General features: G+C 47.2%; 1 long non-coding RNA gene across 1 annotated transcript; it reads right to left on the bottom strand.

The window, feature by feature from the left end:
* Positions 1–1,328: 1,328 nt before the first annotated feature.
* Positions 1,329–9,494, bottom strand: LOC112449511 (uncharacterized). Its single transcript, XR_003038062.2, has 3 exons — positions 7,454–9,494; positions 5,345–5,452; positions 1,329–1,569 (listed from the first exon to the last, which is right to left on the bottom strand). It is a non-coding gene; the product is annotated as an uncharacterized lncRNA (long non-coding RNA).
* Positions 9,495–17,081: the final 7,587 nt, after the last annotated feature.

Below are 17,081 nucleotides of genomic sequence, written 5' to 3'. Positions count from 1 at the left end.
TTTTGCTGGCTCCCCTCCTGAAAGGCTGAACAATGCTGTCACCTCCTTGCCGAGGCTCTTCCTTTGCTTCTGATGGCACTAGATCACAGAAGCTTGACCTTTCTCTCAAGTTAGACATGGGACTCTCCCTTACATGTGACTCAGCTTCCAGTTTGGACCAAATAATTGGATTCAGAACAAATCAATGAAGACTTTCTCTCCTGAAACAAAACGATCCCATCCATTCCTTAGATTGCCATTTTGGATATAAAGATTTCATCTAGCCCAAATTTCAACTAACGTACCCTGCCTCAAACTGCCTCTCTGTTCACTGTACCCTACCCACAATGGCTCTGTCTGTCTGTCTGTCCATCAGTGTGTGACCTCCTGCCTCTGCCTTCAGCCTCCCTCAGGCAAGCTCTTGCTTGACTTTCTCTCACCACTTCCACCCTGGGGTTTCTCCGTTGCTCCCCTCCTCCTGTCCCTGCCTCCACTCACTTGCACAATAGCCAACCCTAGTCTCTTAAACATGGGTGCTACAGTTTGCCCAATGGACCCTGTCACTCCTGCGTTTTCAAGTGAGTCTGGCGTCTCTACCAGCACCAGCACCATTTGGTTCTTTCTTAATTCTCTACCCGGCTCCCTCCCGCTTACTTGGATTAATCATCTTTTCTCTATGTTCTGTTTTCTATGCTTCTATTTAGTTCTTCCTTCAACCCAATTTGTTGACCCAACCAACAGTTTGGCTGAGGAGTGTGTTAGTGTGAGTTTTGTCTTACAGAGCCTTCATGTCTTCGTTTAATTCTTACACCACCCTTCTGAAGGAGAGGGGGTGGAAATGATCATTGGCTCCATTTTCAAGGTGGCAAAATGGAGGCTCAGAGAGGGTAAGTCCCTTTTGCAAGGCTCCCCAGCTCATAAAGGGCAGAGGTGAGACCCAGGTCTCCGGCCCCCAAATCACAATGCCTCTCTGCAAACCCCACGGTTTCACTTCCTCATATTCGCCCTCCTGCACTCTCATTTCTGATTTCTGGCCTCTCTCACCCCTCACCCATTCTCTGCTTGGCTCAGCTTCGCCCACATGGCTTCCTCTCCTCTTCATCCTCTGCCCAGGCTCCTCTCGCCCAGTAACCGCTGGCCGACAGCCTGGCACACTGAGCCAAGAGGGACAGACCAGCCAGAGTCCTACACGTCCCAGAGCCCACACTCTGGTCTGCCTACGAGCTCCTTAGAGGGGGATCTTGCTCTTAAGTGCTGCCGTCGGTTGTCCCCCACCTGCTCTCCACCATCTCTGCTCTTTTGTCACCTCCATTCTGACACACCTGTGGACTTAAAAAAAATGCACAAAGTGAGAGTTGAGAGTTTAGTTTTATTTGGGACAAAATGAGGACTGCAGCCTGGGAGATGATACTTCAGATACCTCTGAGAAGCTGCTCCAAAGAGGCAGTGGGTGGGGAGATCTATATGAGATTTTGGTGATGAGGAAGTATATGCCATCAAGCACATATTTCTCCAGAAGGTTTCTACTGGTTTCGTGAAGCTTTGCTAGTCTTGAGGAATAGTCATCACCATGAAGGATTACAGTGCTATCTAGATATGAGGAAATATAAGAATTGGGCTCATAAAATTGGCTCCTGAATATACCTGACCATCTGAAAACCTGTCCTGCCACTTTTTCCCTGAGCGGAGTTCCTCATTTCTGCTCTCCACCCTGAACTCCGTTCAGGGGGCTGTTGAAGGTCAGCAGCTGCAGCAGCTCATGATCTAATCTTTGCAGAGGTAGATGGCAAGCACCCATGCCAACTGCCCATTTGTCGTTGACACACCCATCAAAGCCCAGGATCATGGCTGCTTAACAACCAGACTGTCCCCTGTGTTCCCAAACAACCGTGGGCTGTAGAACCTTGGGGACTCGTGTCTTTTTTCTTATCCCCATTGCGTGTTGTAGAATTCCCTGGGAGCAAATAGATATAGGAGAGGGGCAGGGGTGACAGAAAAGGAAAACAGCAGGCAGATTCTCCAGCCACACCAGGGAGTGACTACCTGCACCAACTTAATTGCAGCCACATGAGGCAGTCAACAAACCTGTACTATGGGTAAAGGGAAAGGCTGCCGAGAAGCCTGCTGTGTTGTGGGTTTTTTCCTTTTCACACTGAGACTTTGGGGGGTCATGTTTACTGATTCTCCTCTAAGACCAGGAACAGACCCAAATGCGGGGACAGTCAATAGAATTCCGGTAACACCCCAAGCCCGGCAGGAATTCTTTTTGTCCCCTCATCCGTCTCCTGCGCTACCAAGTGTGACAGCAGCCAAGCCAGGCAGCCCTGAAAAGCCTCGGAGAAGAAGCCCCAGCCGCATCCTGCACTCCAGGGGCCAGCACCCCCAGGGCAGCCCAGCTCTCATCACGTGGGCTTTGGTTGGGGATCCTGGCACTGCACTGCAGCTATGGGATCAGAGTCAAATCAGTTCACTAGACAAGAACAAGGGTGGTCCAGGTTGAAGATGACAACAGGTGAGAAGCAGGTAGGGGGTGGGTGGGGGCTGCAGGCAGATCCTTCCAGGGCGACGAGGCACCTCTCCACCTCTCTACCTGTCCCCTCAAACCCTTGTCAACGAACAGCCTCAGCACGGCCAGCAAAAGAGGGGAACTGGCCCCCTTCCTCCTCATGTGGTCTGTCTCCTCAGGAGAGCACTCAACTGGAAGTCCACTATACAGATACTTTCTTACTGGAAACCATGCAAAAGCACAGATGCTCGGAGTCTTGTTTGTTTGTTTTTTGGGGGGTTTTTGGGGGGCTGCACCTTGTGGCCTGTGGAACATTGCTTCCCTGACCAGGGATCAAACTTGCATCCCCAGCAGTGAAAGTACAGAGGCCTAACCACGACCTCTGGGGAATTCCCACTCAGTTTTTTTAAAAAGAGATGCTGCTGTCCTTCCAACCTATTCCCCAACTTCCTGTCATCCTACACACACACGCATACACACTCACACTCACACACACTTATACTCACTAACCTGAGGGTTAGTAAGATTCCTGAGACTACTGTGAGCTGCTTTTCATGAACTCTGCATAAATACTAAAACATCTCTTGACCATGACCGCCTGGCTATTTAGATTTCCCTGGTAACTCAGACAGTAAAGAATCTGCCTGCAAGGTAGGAGACCCATGTTTGATCCTTGCATTGGGAAGATCCCCTGGAGAAGGGAATGGCAACCCACTCCAGTATCTTGTTTGGGAAATCCCATGGACAGAGGAACATGGAGGGCTTCAGACCATAGGGTTACAAAGAGTCAGACATGACTGAGTGACTAACATTTTCACTTCACCTGGCTATTTAAAGTGGTCTTTTATAATTCAATAGGAAAATAAAAACAAAAAACATTAGGCTCTTTTCAGCTCAGGAAGAGAGAGACTAGCAGCAGCTTGAGAAAGGTGACAGCCTCACCTTTCCTCGGTGGCACAGCTCACACAAAAGGTAGAGAGCACGCCTGGGCCGGGCTGGGTGCAGCAAGAAGTTGGTCTGTCCCCAGATTGGCAGCCAGGGCATGTTCCCAGTGGCAATGTGGGGAAGTGGACCGAAGATGGAGACTTGGAAAACCTGGAATCTGCCAGTCTCCTCCCCATTTGATTTTTTTCTAATCAACATACAGTTAACAAACATGTACTATATATGTGTGTATATACATATATATGTGTGTGTGTGTGTGAAATGTGTACATATTTGCATACATCCATGTACTACTTTGATTGTTTGCCCTGGGTGCATGCTCCAAACACGGAGTGTGCCCAGGTCTATATTTTAGGCAAGCATGTCCCACAATTGTTTCTAGATGTTAATTGCAATGGCTCCCAGGCTCCCCAGCACGTCTGTCCGCTCTCTGAAAGCTCTTTGAGGGCTGCTCATCATTAGAATTCCCCGAGTTTTCGCTCCTTCCTGGCAAGCCATCTGGCCTCTCTGCACTGCAGCTGTGGCCGCCCTCCCCCTGCCACTCACACCTGAGCCTTTGACATCCCCCACCTGAAGCAAATCCATCCATCAAGGGGATCCAAAATTACAACCAGAAGTCTTGTTTTCCCAAAATCTAGAATTAAAATTTTCTTTCTTTCTCACCTCCATTGAGGTTTCAGGGCTCATTCTGAGGGGGCTCAAATTCATCATTTATGCTGTTGCAATAGACAGAGCTGTGTGCGAGAGAAACATCTGCACCTCCATTTCATCATTTAGCCCATTTAGCTGAGGACACTTACCTCTGTGGTGTGTCTCTTGAACAATGATAATTGCCGTTAACCAAGAGAGCACAGAGGGGGTCAAAGGTTGCAGGCAAACGGCTTGAAAGCCTCCGCCTGCTTCTCTCTGGAAGGAGGGTGCTCTGGTTTGTTGTTTAGTCACTAAGTCGTGTTCCTCTCTGCGATCCCATGGATTGCAGCACAGCAGGCTTCCCTAGCCTTCACTACCTCCCTGGAGTGTGCTCAGATTCATGTCCATTGCATTGGGATGCTATCTGTCTGTCTGTCGCCTGTTCTCCTTTTGCCTTCAATCTTTCCCAGCATCAGGGCCTTTTCCAATGAGTTGGCTCTTCGCATCAGGTGGCCAAAGTATTGGAGCTTCAGCTTGAGCGTTAGTTCTTCCAATGAATTGAATTGGGGTTGATTTCCCTTAGGATTGACTGCTTTCCAACTAGCAGGTCTTACCCACAGCCATGAACCCTGGCCAGAGGGACATTCTGAGTGACAGAGAGCCACGGAGGCATCACTCAGAGGGATCCATGGAGAGTGATGGCATTTATGGGATGTGGGAAACTGGGAACAGGAAATTTGAGAAAAGAGAGAGGAAAAGCCCAAAGCCAAAGCTGCTGCTGCCCTGTCCTGGGACAGAAGCAGGGATGGGCATAAATTTTCCAGAGAGATTTTTGCTTCTCATCTCTGGAACCAGGCAGCTCCCTCTCCCTCTGTCATCATTTTTGTGGTTGTTGTTACCACTGCTCTTTGTTTGCTTTTGTGTTAACTGAACAAACACTGAAAGGCTATTTTGTAAGGATGTCACCAGCAACCTCAGTGGCTCAGGATGAATTCTCCTTCATTCTTTTTTTTTTTTCCTTTGGCTGCACCAGGTCTTAGTGGGAGCACCCAGGATCTTTAGTTATGGCATGTGGAATCTAGTTCCCTGACCAGGGATTGAACCCAGGCTCCCTGCACTGGGAGCATGGAGTCTTAGCCACTGGACCACCAGAGAAGTCCTTCCTTCATTCTTAACATGACAATTGTGAACCTGTGCCCCAGTGAAATAGGGCTTGTGACCAGTAAGACAGCAGATGGATGACGTCCTGAAACCCCTAATGCTATGGGGCCTGAGGAGACTTACCAAGTTCATTTTTGATTCAGTAGCATCACAGCCAAAAAAAATTTTCAGTTCTGCCCTCCAGTGCCCCTCTCCAGTGGTGGCGCAGCAGGCAGCCAAGCTGGGCATGAGCTAGAAGGAAATGAAGCCCAAGGCCGGTTCAGCTTAGACAGAGCCACTGTCATACCCGCTCGTGAACCGTAAGTCACCTCAACAAAATAGAGCGCAGCCACACACATCAACCTCTTTTTCCTTTTTATATTGAAGTATGTGTGCATGTGTGCTCAGTTGTATCCAACTCTTTGCGACCTCGTGGACTGTAATCTGCCAGCCTCTTCTGTCCATGGGATTTCCCAGACACCAATACTGGAGTGGGTTGCCATTTTCTCCTCCAGGGGATCTTCCCTACCCAGGGATAGAACCTCTGTCTCCTCTGTCTCCTGCATTGGCAGGCAGGTTCTTTACCACTGTGCCACATAGCTGCTGTACAATATTATAATGTTACAGGTGTACAATATAGTGATTCACAATTGTTAAATACTATACTCCATTTATGGAGAAGGAAATGGCAACCCACTCCAGTGTTCTTGCCTGGAGAATCCCAGGGACAGGGGAGCCTGGTGGGCTGCCGTCTATGGGGTCACACAGAGTCGGACACAACTGAAGTGACTTAGCAGCAGCAGCATACTCCATTTATAGTTATTATAAACTTCCCTTTCATGGGTTTCCCTTGTGGCTCAGCTGGTAAAGAATCCACCCGCAGTGCGAGAGACCTGGGTTCGATCCCTGGATTGGGAAGATTCCCTGGAGAAGGGAAAGGCTACCCACTCCAGTGTTCTGGCATGGAGAATTCCATGGACTGTATAGTCCATGGGGTTGCAAAGAGTCGGACATGACTGAGAGACTTTCACTTTCATAGTTATTATAAAATATTGACTATATTCTTCATATTGTACAATACATCCTTGTAGTTCATTTTATACCCAATAGTTTGTATCTCTTAGTTCCTCACCCCTATATTGCCCTTCCCTCTCCCCACTGGTAACCACTAGTTTGTTCTCTGTATCTATGAGTCTGCTTCCTTTTTGTTGCATTCACTAGTTTGTTGTATTTTTAGATTCTACATATAAGTGATATCACACAGTATTTGCCTTTCTATGTCTTATTTCACTTAGCATAATACCCTCCAAGTCCATCCATTTGTTGCTGCAAATGGCAAAATTTCATTCTTTTTATGGCTTAGTATTCTATTATAAATATATATATATGCATGCACCACATATATATATACACACCACATCTTCTTTATCCATTCATCTGTTGGTGGACACTTCAGTTGCTTCCATATCTTGCCTATTGTAAACCACACTGCTACAGATGTTGGGGTGCATGTATCTTTTTGAATTGGTGTTTTTGTTTTTTCTATTATAGGTGGTTCTATTTTTAATTTTTTGAGAAACGTCCATACTGTTTTCCTCAGTGGCTGCACCAATTTACATCCCCACCAGCAGCGCACAGGCTCTCCCTTTACTCCACGTCCTCACCAACATTTGTTATTTGTGTTCTTTTTGATGATGGTGATTCTGAAAACACGTCAACATACCAAACTAGCACTAATAAAGTGGCTGCTTTATGCCAAGTTTCAATACACAGTTTCTCGCTCAGCTTTCTGTTATGAGCTGAACTGTGCCCCCACACCCCCTAAAATTCCTATATTGAAGTCCTAGCTCTCGGTACCTCAAAATATGACTATTTAGAGACACAGTTTTTAAAGAAGTAGTTAAAATAAGGTTGTAGGGGGTGGATTCTAATCCAGTCTGACTGGTGTCCTTATAAGAAGAAGAGATCAGGAAACGGGTCAAGTGAAGGCCATGTGAAGACACAGAGAGAAGATGGCCCCCACGAGCCTGGGAGAGAGGCCTCAGGAGAAACCAAGCCTGCAGACACTGATCTCGGGCGTCCAGACTCCAGACTGTGAGAGAATATTTCCGTGTTGTTCACGCCCCTCCCAGGTGGTGCTAGTGGTAGAGAACCCACCTGCCAGTGCAGGAGATGCAAGAGACTCAGGTTTGATCCTTGGGTTGGGAAGATCCCCTGAAGGGAAGGCATAGCAACCCACTGCAGTATTCTTACCTAGAGAATCCCATGGACAGAGGAGCCTGGCGGTCACACAGAGGGTCCACCATAGGGTCACACGGAGTCAGACAGGACTGAAGCGACTTAGCACTCACTGGTCTGTGGCACTTTGCACCCCAAGGAGACGACTGCACCTTCTCAACAGCCTGAACACTCAGAATAGAAGTGAGGTCATAAAGGCTCAGTGATGGAAAGTACCTTGTTCAGAATCAAAGTTGTGGGGAGGCAGAGTAGGCTTGAAAAGGCATCTTCTGGCTTGAACTCAGGAGTCTCAAACAGGCAGTGGAGTGTCCAGCTCCTAAACATGGGAGAAGCACTAGACAAAGATGTCCCCCTCCAGGGCTGAGCAGGCATCCCCGTAAACCCCAACACCCGGCAACTCTAGAGAAGTCACTGATGCAGAGGCTCACGAGGGGCTGAGATGAGGCTTGCCCGTCTCCTGCCACTCAGACGAGCCAAGCTCAGAGCAGCTTCAACGGTGGGTCCTTCCCCAGGGCTCCATGTCTGTTCCATCAGGTGATCCTCACCTCATCCCATGAGCTCAGGACAGCTGTCACTGCCCTTTCATACCTGAGAGGCCTGGGGTGCAGGGTGAAGTAAGGTCCAGGGCCCAGCCAGTGGGAGGCGGACAGGACAACAGCCCAGGCTGTCACTGTACAAAACTGCTCTGGAATGTGGAGTCCCCGGGTTGATGTCCATGCCCGGAACTTTACCGTAAAAAAGCAAAGGCCGTTCCAAACTGACCGTATATTAACTAAACGAGAAAAGACTGTAGTCTGGGGAGACACTATAAATCCTTCTTCCTAGTCCCAGAAGGTCCATGAGCGGTTAAGGGCCTCCCCCTCCCCACCATTCAGTGGAGCTGTTCTTCCAGGTGGCATTAACGGTAAAGAACTAATGGTAAAGATGTAAGAGACACGGGTTCGGTCCCTGGGTCAGGAAGATCCCCTGGAGGAGGGCATGGCAACCCACTCCAGTATTTTTGCCTGGAGGATCCCACGGACAGAGGAGCCTGGCGGGCTACAGCCCATGGGGTCGCAAAGAGTCGGACATGACTGAAGTGACTTAGCCTGCAGTTATTTTTACATTAAATAGAAGGGAAATTGCATAAAAAACAAATAAAGAAAAAAGCCCACAGCTTTCCATATGTTAGGAATGTTTCTTAGCCCCTCACAACTCTCTTGTGAGGGAGACAAGAAGGCGTTTTAGTAATACTCACCCACCCTTCCAGCGGTGCAAGTGGGCTCAGTGAGGCAAGCGACATGCTCACAATCCCAGTGGCTACAGGGCTCCTCCTTCCATGACCTTCGCTGACTCCACGGCCCTCCTCCCATTGGCTGCACTTTTTTCTGTGAACCTCTCTCCACATCTGCCTCCTGATTCTCCCAGATTGCTGGCCTGCATTCATGGTGCCCTGATTTTCTCTTCTCAGTTCAGCTGGTTCCTCTAAGGCTAAAAAGATCTTTAGTCCTTCTTTTCATTTTTTAATTTATTTATTTTCGGCTGTGCTGGGTCTTCATTGCTGTGTGCAGGTTTTCTCTAGTCGAGGCGAGCAGGGGCTACTCTCCAGTCGTGGTGTGCGGGCTTCTCATTGCAATGGCTTCTCTTGTTGCGGAGCACCAGCTCTAGAGTGCAAGGGATCAGTAGTGGCTTGTGGGCTTTAGAGAACAGGCTCCGCATGTGGAATCTTCCAACATTAGGGATTGAACCCATGTCCCGTGCATTGGCAGGCAGATTCTTAACCACTGGACCACCAGAGATGTCCTTTTAATCCATCTTAAATCTCTGCTTCCCTGGTGGCTCAGATGGTAAGGAATCTGCCTGTAATTCGTGAGACCTCAGTTCAATCCCTGGGTTGGGAAGATCCCCTGGAAGAGGGATAGGCTACCCACTCCAGTATTCCTGCCTGGGGAATCCAATGGACAGAGGACACTTTCAGGCTACCATCCATGGGGTCGCAGAGTCAGACATGACTGAGCGACTTTCACTTCACTAAATCTCTAGGTTTTCAGAAATTTTTTTTAAAAAGCTATGAAGTTCACTCAACAACAACAAAATTCACCATAAAGATCTCCATGGAAGTTTCTGTGCAGTTGCTAGAAGTTCACAGACTTCTAAAAACACGCATCAGCACCCCCTGCCCTGGATGGTCCCTGCTTCTTGTCTAAGAAACTGCAAGTCTTTTTCTCTGCGTGCATTTTTTCCCCCACAACTTTCCTCTCTTGGGTGTTTCCTCTCTTGGCCTTCCATTACCTTGATTCAAGGAAGACCTCTGCTGCAGAAAGTGTCCTTTAGTTGCCTCTTGCTTTGTGTTTTATGCCACTTCCTTTCTGCTCATTCTAACAGTTTCCACCTTCCTCCTCATGGAAACTCCTATACAAACATGCTAGCTGGTCGTGTCTTTATTTTCTATAACTGTGGCCCCTTCACTGAAACATTCTATATCCAACTAAACAGGAGGCTTGGAGGGACTTCCCTGGTGGCCCAGTGATTGAAAGCCTGCCTTCTAATGCAGGCAGCACGGGTTTGGTCCCTGATCCAGGAACTGGGATTCCACATGCCATGGGCCAACTGAACCTGTGCACCACGACTAGACACCCTGTGTGCCACAAGACTCAACACAGCCAAATAATAAGTAGGTAAAAACAAACAAACAAAACAAAACAAAAAACAGGAGGTGTGGAAATATGTGATGGAACACAGGAGATCATGACACTAGCTTACAGAGAGTATACAAGATGAAAGGAGTCAATTACTCACAAATGGGACTTCCCAGGGGGAGCTAATGGTAAAGAATCCACCTGCTAATGCAGGAGACACAAGAGACATGGGTTCAATCCCTGGGTTGGGAAGATCCCCTAGAGTAGGAAATAGCAACCCACTCCAGTATTTTTGCCCAGAAAATTCTATGGACAGAAGATCCTGGCAGGCTACAGTTTATGAGACCGCAAAGAGTCAGACACAAATGAGCTCACATGTAACATAAAAGATGAAAGGAGACAATTATTTCCAAATACCACACATTTCCTTAACAGAATAGAGATGTATGGGATCTAAAGCAAGTTGCTGAATGAGCTGCTGTGAGAATATAGCATCTCAGGGAAACCTGAATGATCAGGGCTTGGTCAGACTAGACAGGAGTGAAGATGAATCAAGCGAAGCAAAGAGTTTTTTGGCTTTGCACATCCAAGCGGGCTGGGCTGAGCTGGGAGCCTGCAGCATCTGTGACGGGCACAAGGTACGAGGATGTAGAAGCCAGACCGTGGGCATCCTGAAAAGCTACCGAAAGGACTGTGCAGCATACACCAAGGATAACAGGATCTCACCGCTTTTTGTTTTGTTTTGTTGCCACTCTGCATGGATTACAGGTCTTGGTTCCCCGACCAGGGATCAACTGCGGGCCACAGCAATGAAAGCACTGAATCCTAACTGAACCACCCTGGAATTCCCAAAGGGTTTTTAATAGAGGAAAGACATGGTCTGATGTGGAGGAGCTGAGAGCTTATTTTACTTTTTATTTTTAACTTTTTATATGCAATACATTCACATGTCTTCAAAAACCAGAAAGTATGAGACGATGTGGGCTTCCCAGGGGGCACACTTGTAAGGAACCCACTTGTCAATGGAGGAGACATAAGAGACTCGGGTTTGATTCCTGGGTCAGTGAGATCCCCTGGTATGGCGACCTACTTCAGTATTCTTGCCTGAAGAATCTCCATGGACAGAGGAGCCTAGTTGGGCTACAGCCCATAGCGTCGCAAAGAGTCGGACACGACTAAAGTGACATAGCACACACGCACACATGAGCAAAACCTCTTCCCTGTCTTCCAAATAGCTATTGATTTTTTATACTTGCTTATATGTCCTTCCTGACTTTTTCTATACTTACACATAAGCAAATAAAACTGGCAGTTCTTATTTTTCTCCTTATATATTCAAAAAGTAGCATACCAGACACAGAGTTCTGCACCTTGACTTTGTTTGTGATAGTTTTTGACTGTTTTGCATATTGTCGATTTAGCTCTTGGTGTTAGTATGAGTATGACTATTAGTATTAGTATTAGTTTTCTTTTTGCAAATGTAAGTCTCTCCTCCCCAACCAGATGGTGAGCTTCTGAGGGGCAGAAGCTGTGTCTTATTCAATTCTGTATGAAGTAGGTGTTTGTTTAAAAAAAAAAAAAAATCTGTTGAACTGAAGTAAGTAGGTAATGGAAAAACATCTTTGTTGAATAAATCAGGTACTCTTGAAAACAACCAGTGCTTCATCTGGCCTCTTCACTTGAATTTTTGTTTTTATTTATGCTTGTCCCTAACACTCACAACGGCAGTGCATGCGTGTGTGCTAAGTCACTTCAGTCGTGTCCGACTCTTTGTGACCCCATGGACTATAGCCCACCAGGCTCCTCTGTCCATGGAATTCTCTAGGCAAGAATACTGGAGTGGCTTGCCATTCCCTTCTCCAGGGGATCTTCCCAACCCAGTGATTGAACCCGAGTCTCATTATGTTTCCTGCTTTGGCAGGCAGGTTCTTTACCACTAGCACCACCTGGGAGATGGAATATATAATGAACCCCACATTGCCTTTCCCCAGCATCAAGAATTACTTTGATTCTCATCTACCCACACCACCCGTCCACTTTGGGGAAGGAGATGGCTGCGGTATTTTAAACACAAGACATCATGTCACTTCCTCTGTAAATACCCGAGGATGCAGCTCTAACCAATGGAGGCTCTGCATTAGGAACAAAAGGACATGCCAGCAAAATGAACACAGTTCTTTAGTCTCACCTAATACCCGTGCTGTGGTCTGACAGCCCTGATTTTCTCCAGAAGGTCTGTGTATGGGAGGCTTGTTGGAATCAGGAGTCACACTCTTCCCACAGATAATGCTGGGTCACTGTGTTGATCATTCTTTTTTTACTGGCTGCACCAGGTCTTAAATGTGGCACAGGGGTCTTTAGTTGTAGGATATGAACTCTTAGCTGTGGCATGTGGGCTCTAGTTCACTGACCAAGGTTTGAACCTGGGCCCCCTGCATTGGGAGCACGGAATCCCACCCCATGGACCACCAAGGAAGGCCTGTATTGATCATTCTGACACCTCTTTGCTTCCACCCCAATCCCCTCTTGTCATCCTCTCTCTCTCTCAGGCCACTGATATGTTAGCAAAACCAGGTCCCTTGGCCCCTTCAGCCTCCCACATTTTGCATTTGACTGATTGCGTTTTTGCAGAATCATAGAACTTGTCTTCTGCCCACCGTGTTTTCCTGGAAACTGGCAAGACTTGTTCTTTGAAAACATCATCCAAGCTGTTGTCCGGATAACCAATTGGAGGCAGAGAGGATGGACAGTGAGACTCATGTTGTCCCCAGGCAGGATAAAGGGTTCCCTACATGACAGTGTCGCCCGTAGCTCCAGGGGCGGTGAGAAGAAAGAAATGGGCTGATTCAAGAAACACTTAGGAAGTAGGCTCCACCAGTGTGCTGTGCTCAGTCACACAGTCATGTCCGACTCTTTGTGACCCCATGGACTGCAACCTGCCAGGCTGCTCTGTCCATGGAATTCTCCAGGCAAGAATACTGAGTGCCCTCCTTCAGGGGATCTTCCCCACCCAGGTACTGGACCTGCATCTCTTAGGCCTCCTGAATTGGCAGGCGAATTCTTTACCCGTAGTGCCACCTGGGAAGCCCGGGCTCAACCAGACTGTTGACTAATTGGAAAGGACTGTGCTTTTCGACACTGTTAAGAATCTGGGCCTCACCATGGAAAAGTCTGTTTCTCCTGGAAACATTTACATGTTTTCTGACAGTCTCCTCCCAAAGATCATTTATGACATATTTTAAGGGCAGACAAAGTTGTAGTATTATTGTTGGTGTTAAATTTTACTGCTGTGGCTTTAAAACGTAAACAAAAATAATTCCTTAAGTAGCTGGAAATTGTAATGGTACTCTTGGGCATAGATTTTACTGCTATGGATACTGTAAAGCACAAAGATAATAAATTTAAATTGCGGTATTAGTATTGGGAATATATTTTATTGCTTTGGCTAGAACACAAAGAAGCAGGATTCCTAACTTTTTTTTTTGTCCCCCAGCAACAGGTTTATATGCAATGACTCTGGGGTGGAATGTAGGGAGGATCAGAGCTCACCAGCATCACAGGTTACATGACCAGGTGATAAACCTGGGCTGATGGGAGCTGGGAGAGAGAGGCTTGATGCTTTCAAGTGGCCAGGGAGCTGGAGAGACGCAGGCCCATGAGGAGGAGGTGCAGGTGTTTGCACGGCCTTGAGGGAGGGTCACCTGGGAGGAACTGCTGAGCATCCCCATCCCACTCAGATGTCTCTTCGTCCCACCCACCAACCCACACACTGCCTCACATGCTCCTGATTTGAGTCGAGTTTTGAAAACAAGCTCTCCAGACCGAGGACTTGTTTGGGTTTTGGTGTTCGTGGTCTTTCACTTTGTGGGCGTGGCCTGCTGCTCCCACTGTGCCCGTCTCAGAAGACGGACTCCCATGCACTCGACCAGAAGCAGCCTAGAAGCATTTCTGACTCTCCTCTCTCACCCCCAGGACATCCTCGGTCACCAGGCGTGCCCCACCCCCCCGCCACCCTCACCGGATTCTGCCTCCCCAAGTATCTTTCACATCACCGGCTGCCTCTCCAGCCCATGTCAGGCTGCCATCATTTTTCCCAGCCTCTTTACATCTCCAGATCCTGTCCCCTGCAACCCATCCTCCACTCTCATCATCATAATAATGACCACTGTTAACAGAGCATCAACGATGTGCCTGAGTATGCTCAGTATCCATACCCGCATCTCATGGGACCATTGATGTGGGAGGGATCGATCTTTGTCATAAATGAAGAAACTGACTTCAGAGGTTAAACATCAAAAGACATAATGGACTTAACAAAAAATCACCAAGCATAAGCAGAAAATAAGCCTTAGGTCCTTTCTTATTCTTTAATACTTCTATTGCCATTTCCTCCTTCCTTTTTCCCTCCCTTCCTCGATCCCCCATTTCCCTCCTCTTCCTTCCCTCCAAAAATAAACCCCTTGGAATGAAACAAAAGAGCACTGCCAACTTATTCATTCTCATCCATCACCATAACCCCAAGTAAGGGTAGCTCTCATTAACAAAGTAATTTGTAGCTCTTGAATGCCACTTGCTCTTATCTAGAATGAAATCCTTTTCCCTTTTATTATCTCAAGTCCAGTTATCCTTTCAGATTTATTTTACACATCATCACTAGGAAGCCTACTTCCAAACAATGCATTTCTAAAAGCTATGAGCATGCATACACACACACACACACACACATGGCTGGATCAACGGCTCCCCTCCTGGCTCCTACTGTGCCCTGGTCATCTTATCATACGACAGTGCAACCATTCCTCTGGTCTTAGAAGCACCTTAGTTACACCTTAGAGTGTAACTGGCCTGAGGGCAGGGACTGCCCTGTGTGTGTGAACTCCCAGAATTCGACACATGAATCCTGGTTTGCAGTGAGTGCTCAGTGACAGTTTACTCAGTGAATACAGCATCAAACAAAAAGTATAACATACAGTGAATTCAACAGTAATTATTAAAACAATGAGACATGAGCCTTTTCAGTCTCAAAGAAATTTCAGGTCATGCTTTGTACAGTTTGAGGAATTATGTTTATATGTATTTCAAATTCAATCTGCAATTACTCACCTGTCTCATTCTAATACCCAGCAAAATGCTACCTATGGGGTCGCAAAGAGTCGGACACGACTGAAGCAACTTAGCACGCAGGCACAAAAGTCATGGCAGAGTGTAATCAATGGAGAGTAAGCTCCTTTTGGGGTTTCCCAGGTGGCTCAGTGGTAAAGAATCCGCCTGCCGATGAAAGAGACACAAGAGATGCAGTTTCAGTCCCTGGGTCAGGAAGACCCCCGGGAGAAGGTCACAGCAACCCACTGCAGTATTCTTGCCTGGGAAATTCCATGGACAGAGAAGCCTGGTGGGCTACAGTCCATGAGGTTGTAAAGAGTCAGACACAACTTAGCCACTAAACAACAACAAAGCAGTCCTTTTACTTCAGCAAGGGACTGGAAAAAAGCACCGTAGCAACCACATAAACAAATATTGGAGTCGTGTTTACCATGTCACAGCAAACTTGGAAAGCTACAACCAGTTAAAGAGATCAGAAGGTTTAGTAAGTTTGAAAGTTCCCAAATGCCAGAATCAGCCTAACTTCCGTGAGCTTCATTACTGTTTCTGAGAAAACTATTACATTCTCAAGTTACGTGAAGCTCTTTTTCTCTGCAGTTGGTCCCCATCAAGGTCAGAAATCGGAAGAGTCAGAGTATGGAATTCGAGAACATGGGGAATAGGCAAAGCTGACCTGGTCACTTCTGACCAAGGCTGGTTCCTGCCTCCACTTCTGTTTCCATGAACACAGCCATCAGCTCAGAAAAATAAGTTCAGGTTTCTTCCACTTTGTTTTCCTTTCTTCTTCCTTAGAGATAACCCCTCAAAGTTTTGCTCATTAGAGAAAAGGGGCTTTGTGGCTGAAATTTGCAATGTTTGAGAAGTTAAATATCCTCCTAATAGCAGACCGTGTTTCTACCGTGTGTCCTGTGGGTCTGCTCCAGTGACAGCCACCCTCCTGAATCCGGTGAGATGCTAACAACCTCAGGATCCATAGTCATCTTCTCAGTCACTTCCGGTAGCTGGATAACCTTCATGACCGAAGGCATCTCTGGGGCTTCTCCGCGCTCCCCATCAAACCGAGATGAATGTGTCCTATAATGGCTGTTTTTTGTTACATTAGTCTGAGAAGATGAAATCAAAAGGACGACTTTCAACAAAAACGTCCTGCGTCGACAGTTCAATACTCTTTCTCCAGGCCCAGAGATTGCCCTGATTGTGTGCCAGATAAAGGCTAAGCGTGCAGCTACCTGCTAGTTTGACAAAGCTGTTCTCTCGCCAGCAGGTTGCTTAGACTTCTTCTTTTTTTTTTTTTCACAGCAACCCTCTAATTCCAACAAACCCACTGGATTAACAAAAACCTGAAAGTAAAGTAGCACAAAATGATAGCCCTGCATGAGCAACTATTATACTTTGCAACCTACAATTACACCGGTTCAATCTCAATGCCCTCAAACATTATTTCATTACTTCAAGCCATTTCAGAACTGGTAAATATTTCCTCTTCTGGGATTTTCTGTTATTCTTTGTTTTCAGCAGAGAATTAGGAAGCAGGCAAAGGCCACTTGAACAGTGGAGAACAGGGCCAAGGGCATCGTCAAAATGACAGAGAGTAAGGGGCTGGCGCAGAAATGGGGGTGGGAGTTGACAAAGTTGATTCAGAGACAAAAACGAGGGGAAAAAAAAAACAGAGGGAGAGAGAAAGTGAGATCAAAGAGAGGGAACTCAAGAAAGAACTCTCCAGGCAGGTAGTGGAGATGAGCAGGCTGGTCCAGTGCCCACGGGTGGCACAGGCCAGTCAACTCGGAAGCAGGGTCCACCCCACCAAGCACCACAGCCACCAGGCATGTGCAGGAGCTGGGCCGGCTTTCAGGGCCCGCGTTCAAGACTTCTGAGGGTCTGAGAGTCGAATCCCTTCAAGAGATTTCTTCCTGTAACAGAAT

Source organism: Bos taurus, chromosome 14 (assembly GCF_002263795.3).
Source record: "Bos taurus isolate L1 Dominette 01449 registration number 42190680 breed Hereford chromosome 14, ARS-UCD2.0, whole genome shotgun sequence".
Lineage (NCBI taxonomy): Eukaryota > Metazoa > Chordata > Mammalia > Artiodactyla > Bovidae > Bos > Bos taurus.
This window is presented reverse-complemented; position numbering and strand designations above follow the sequence as displayed.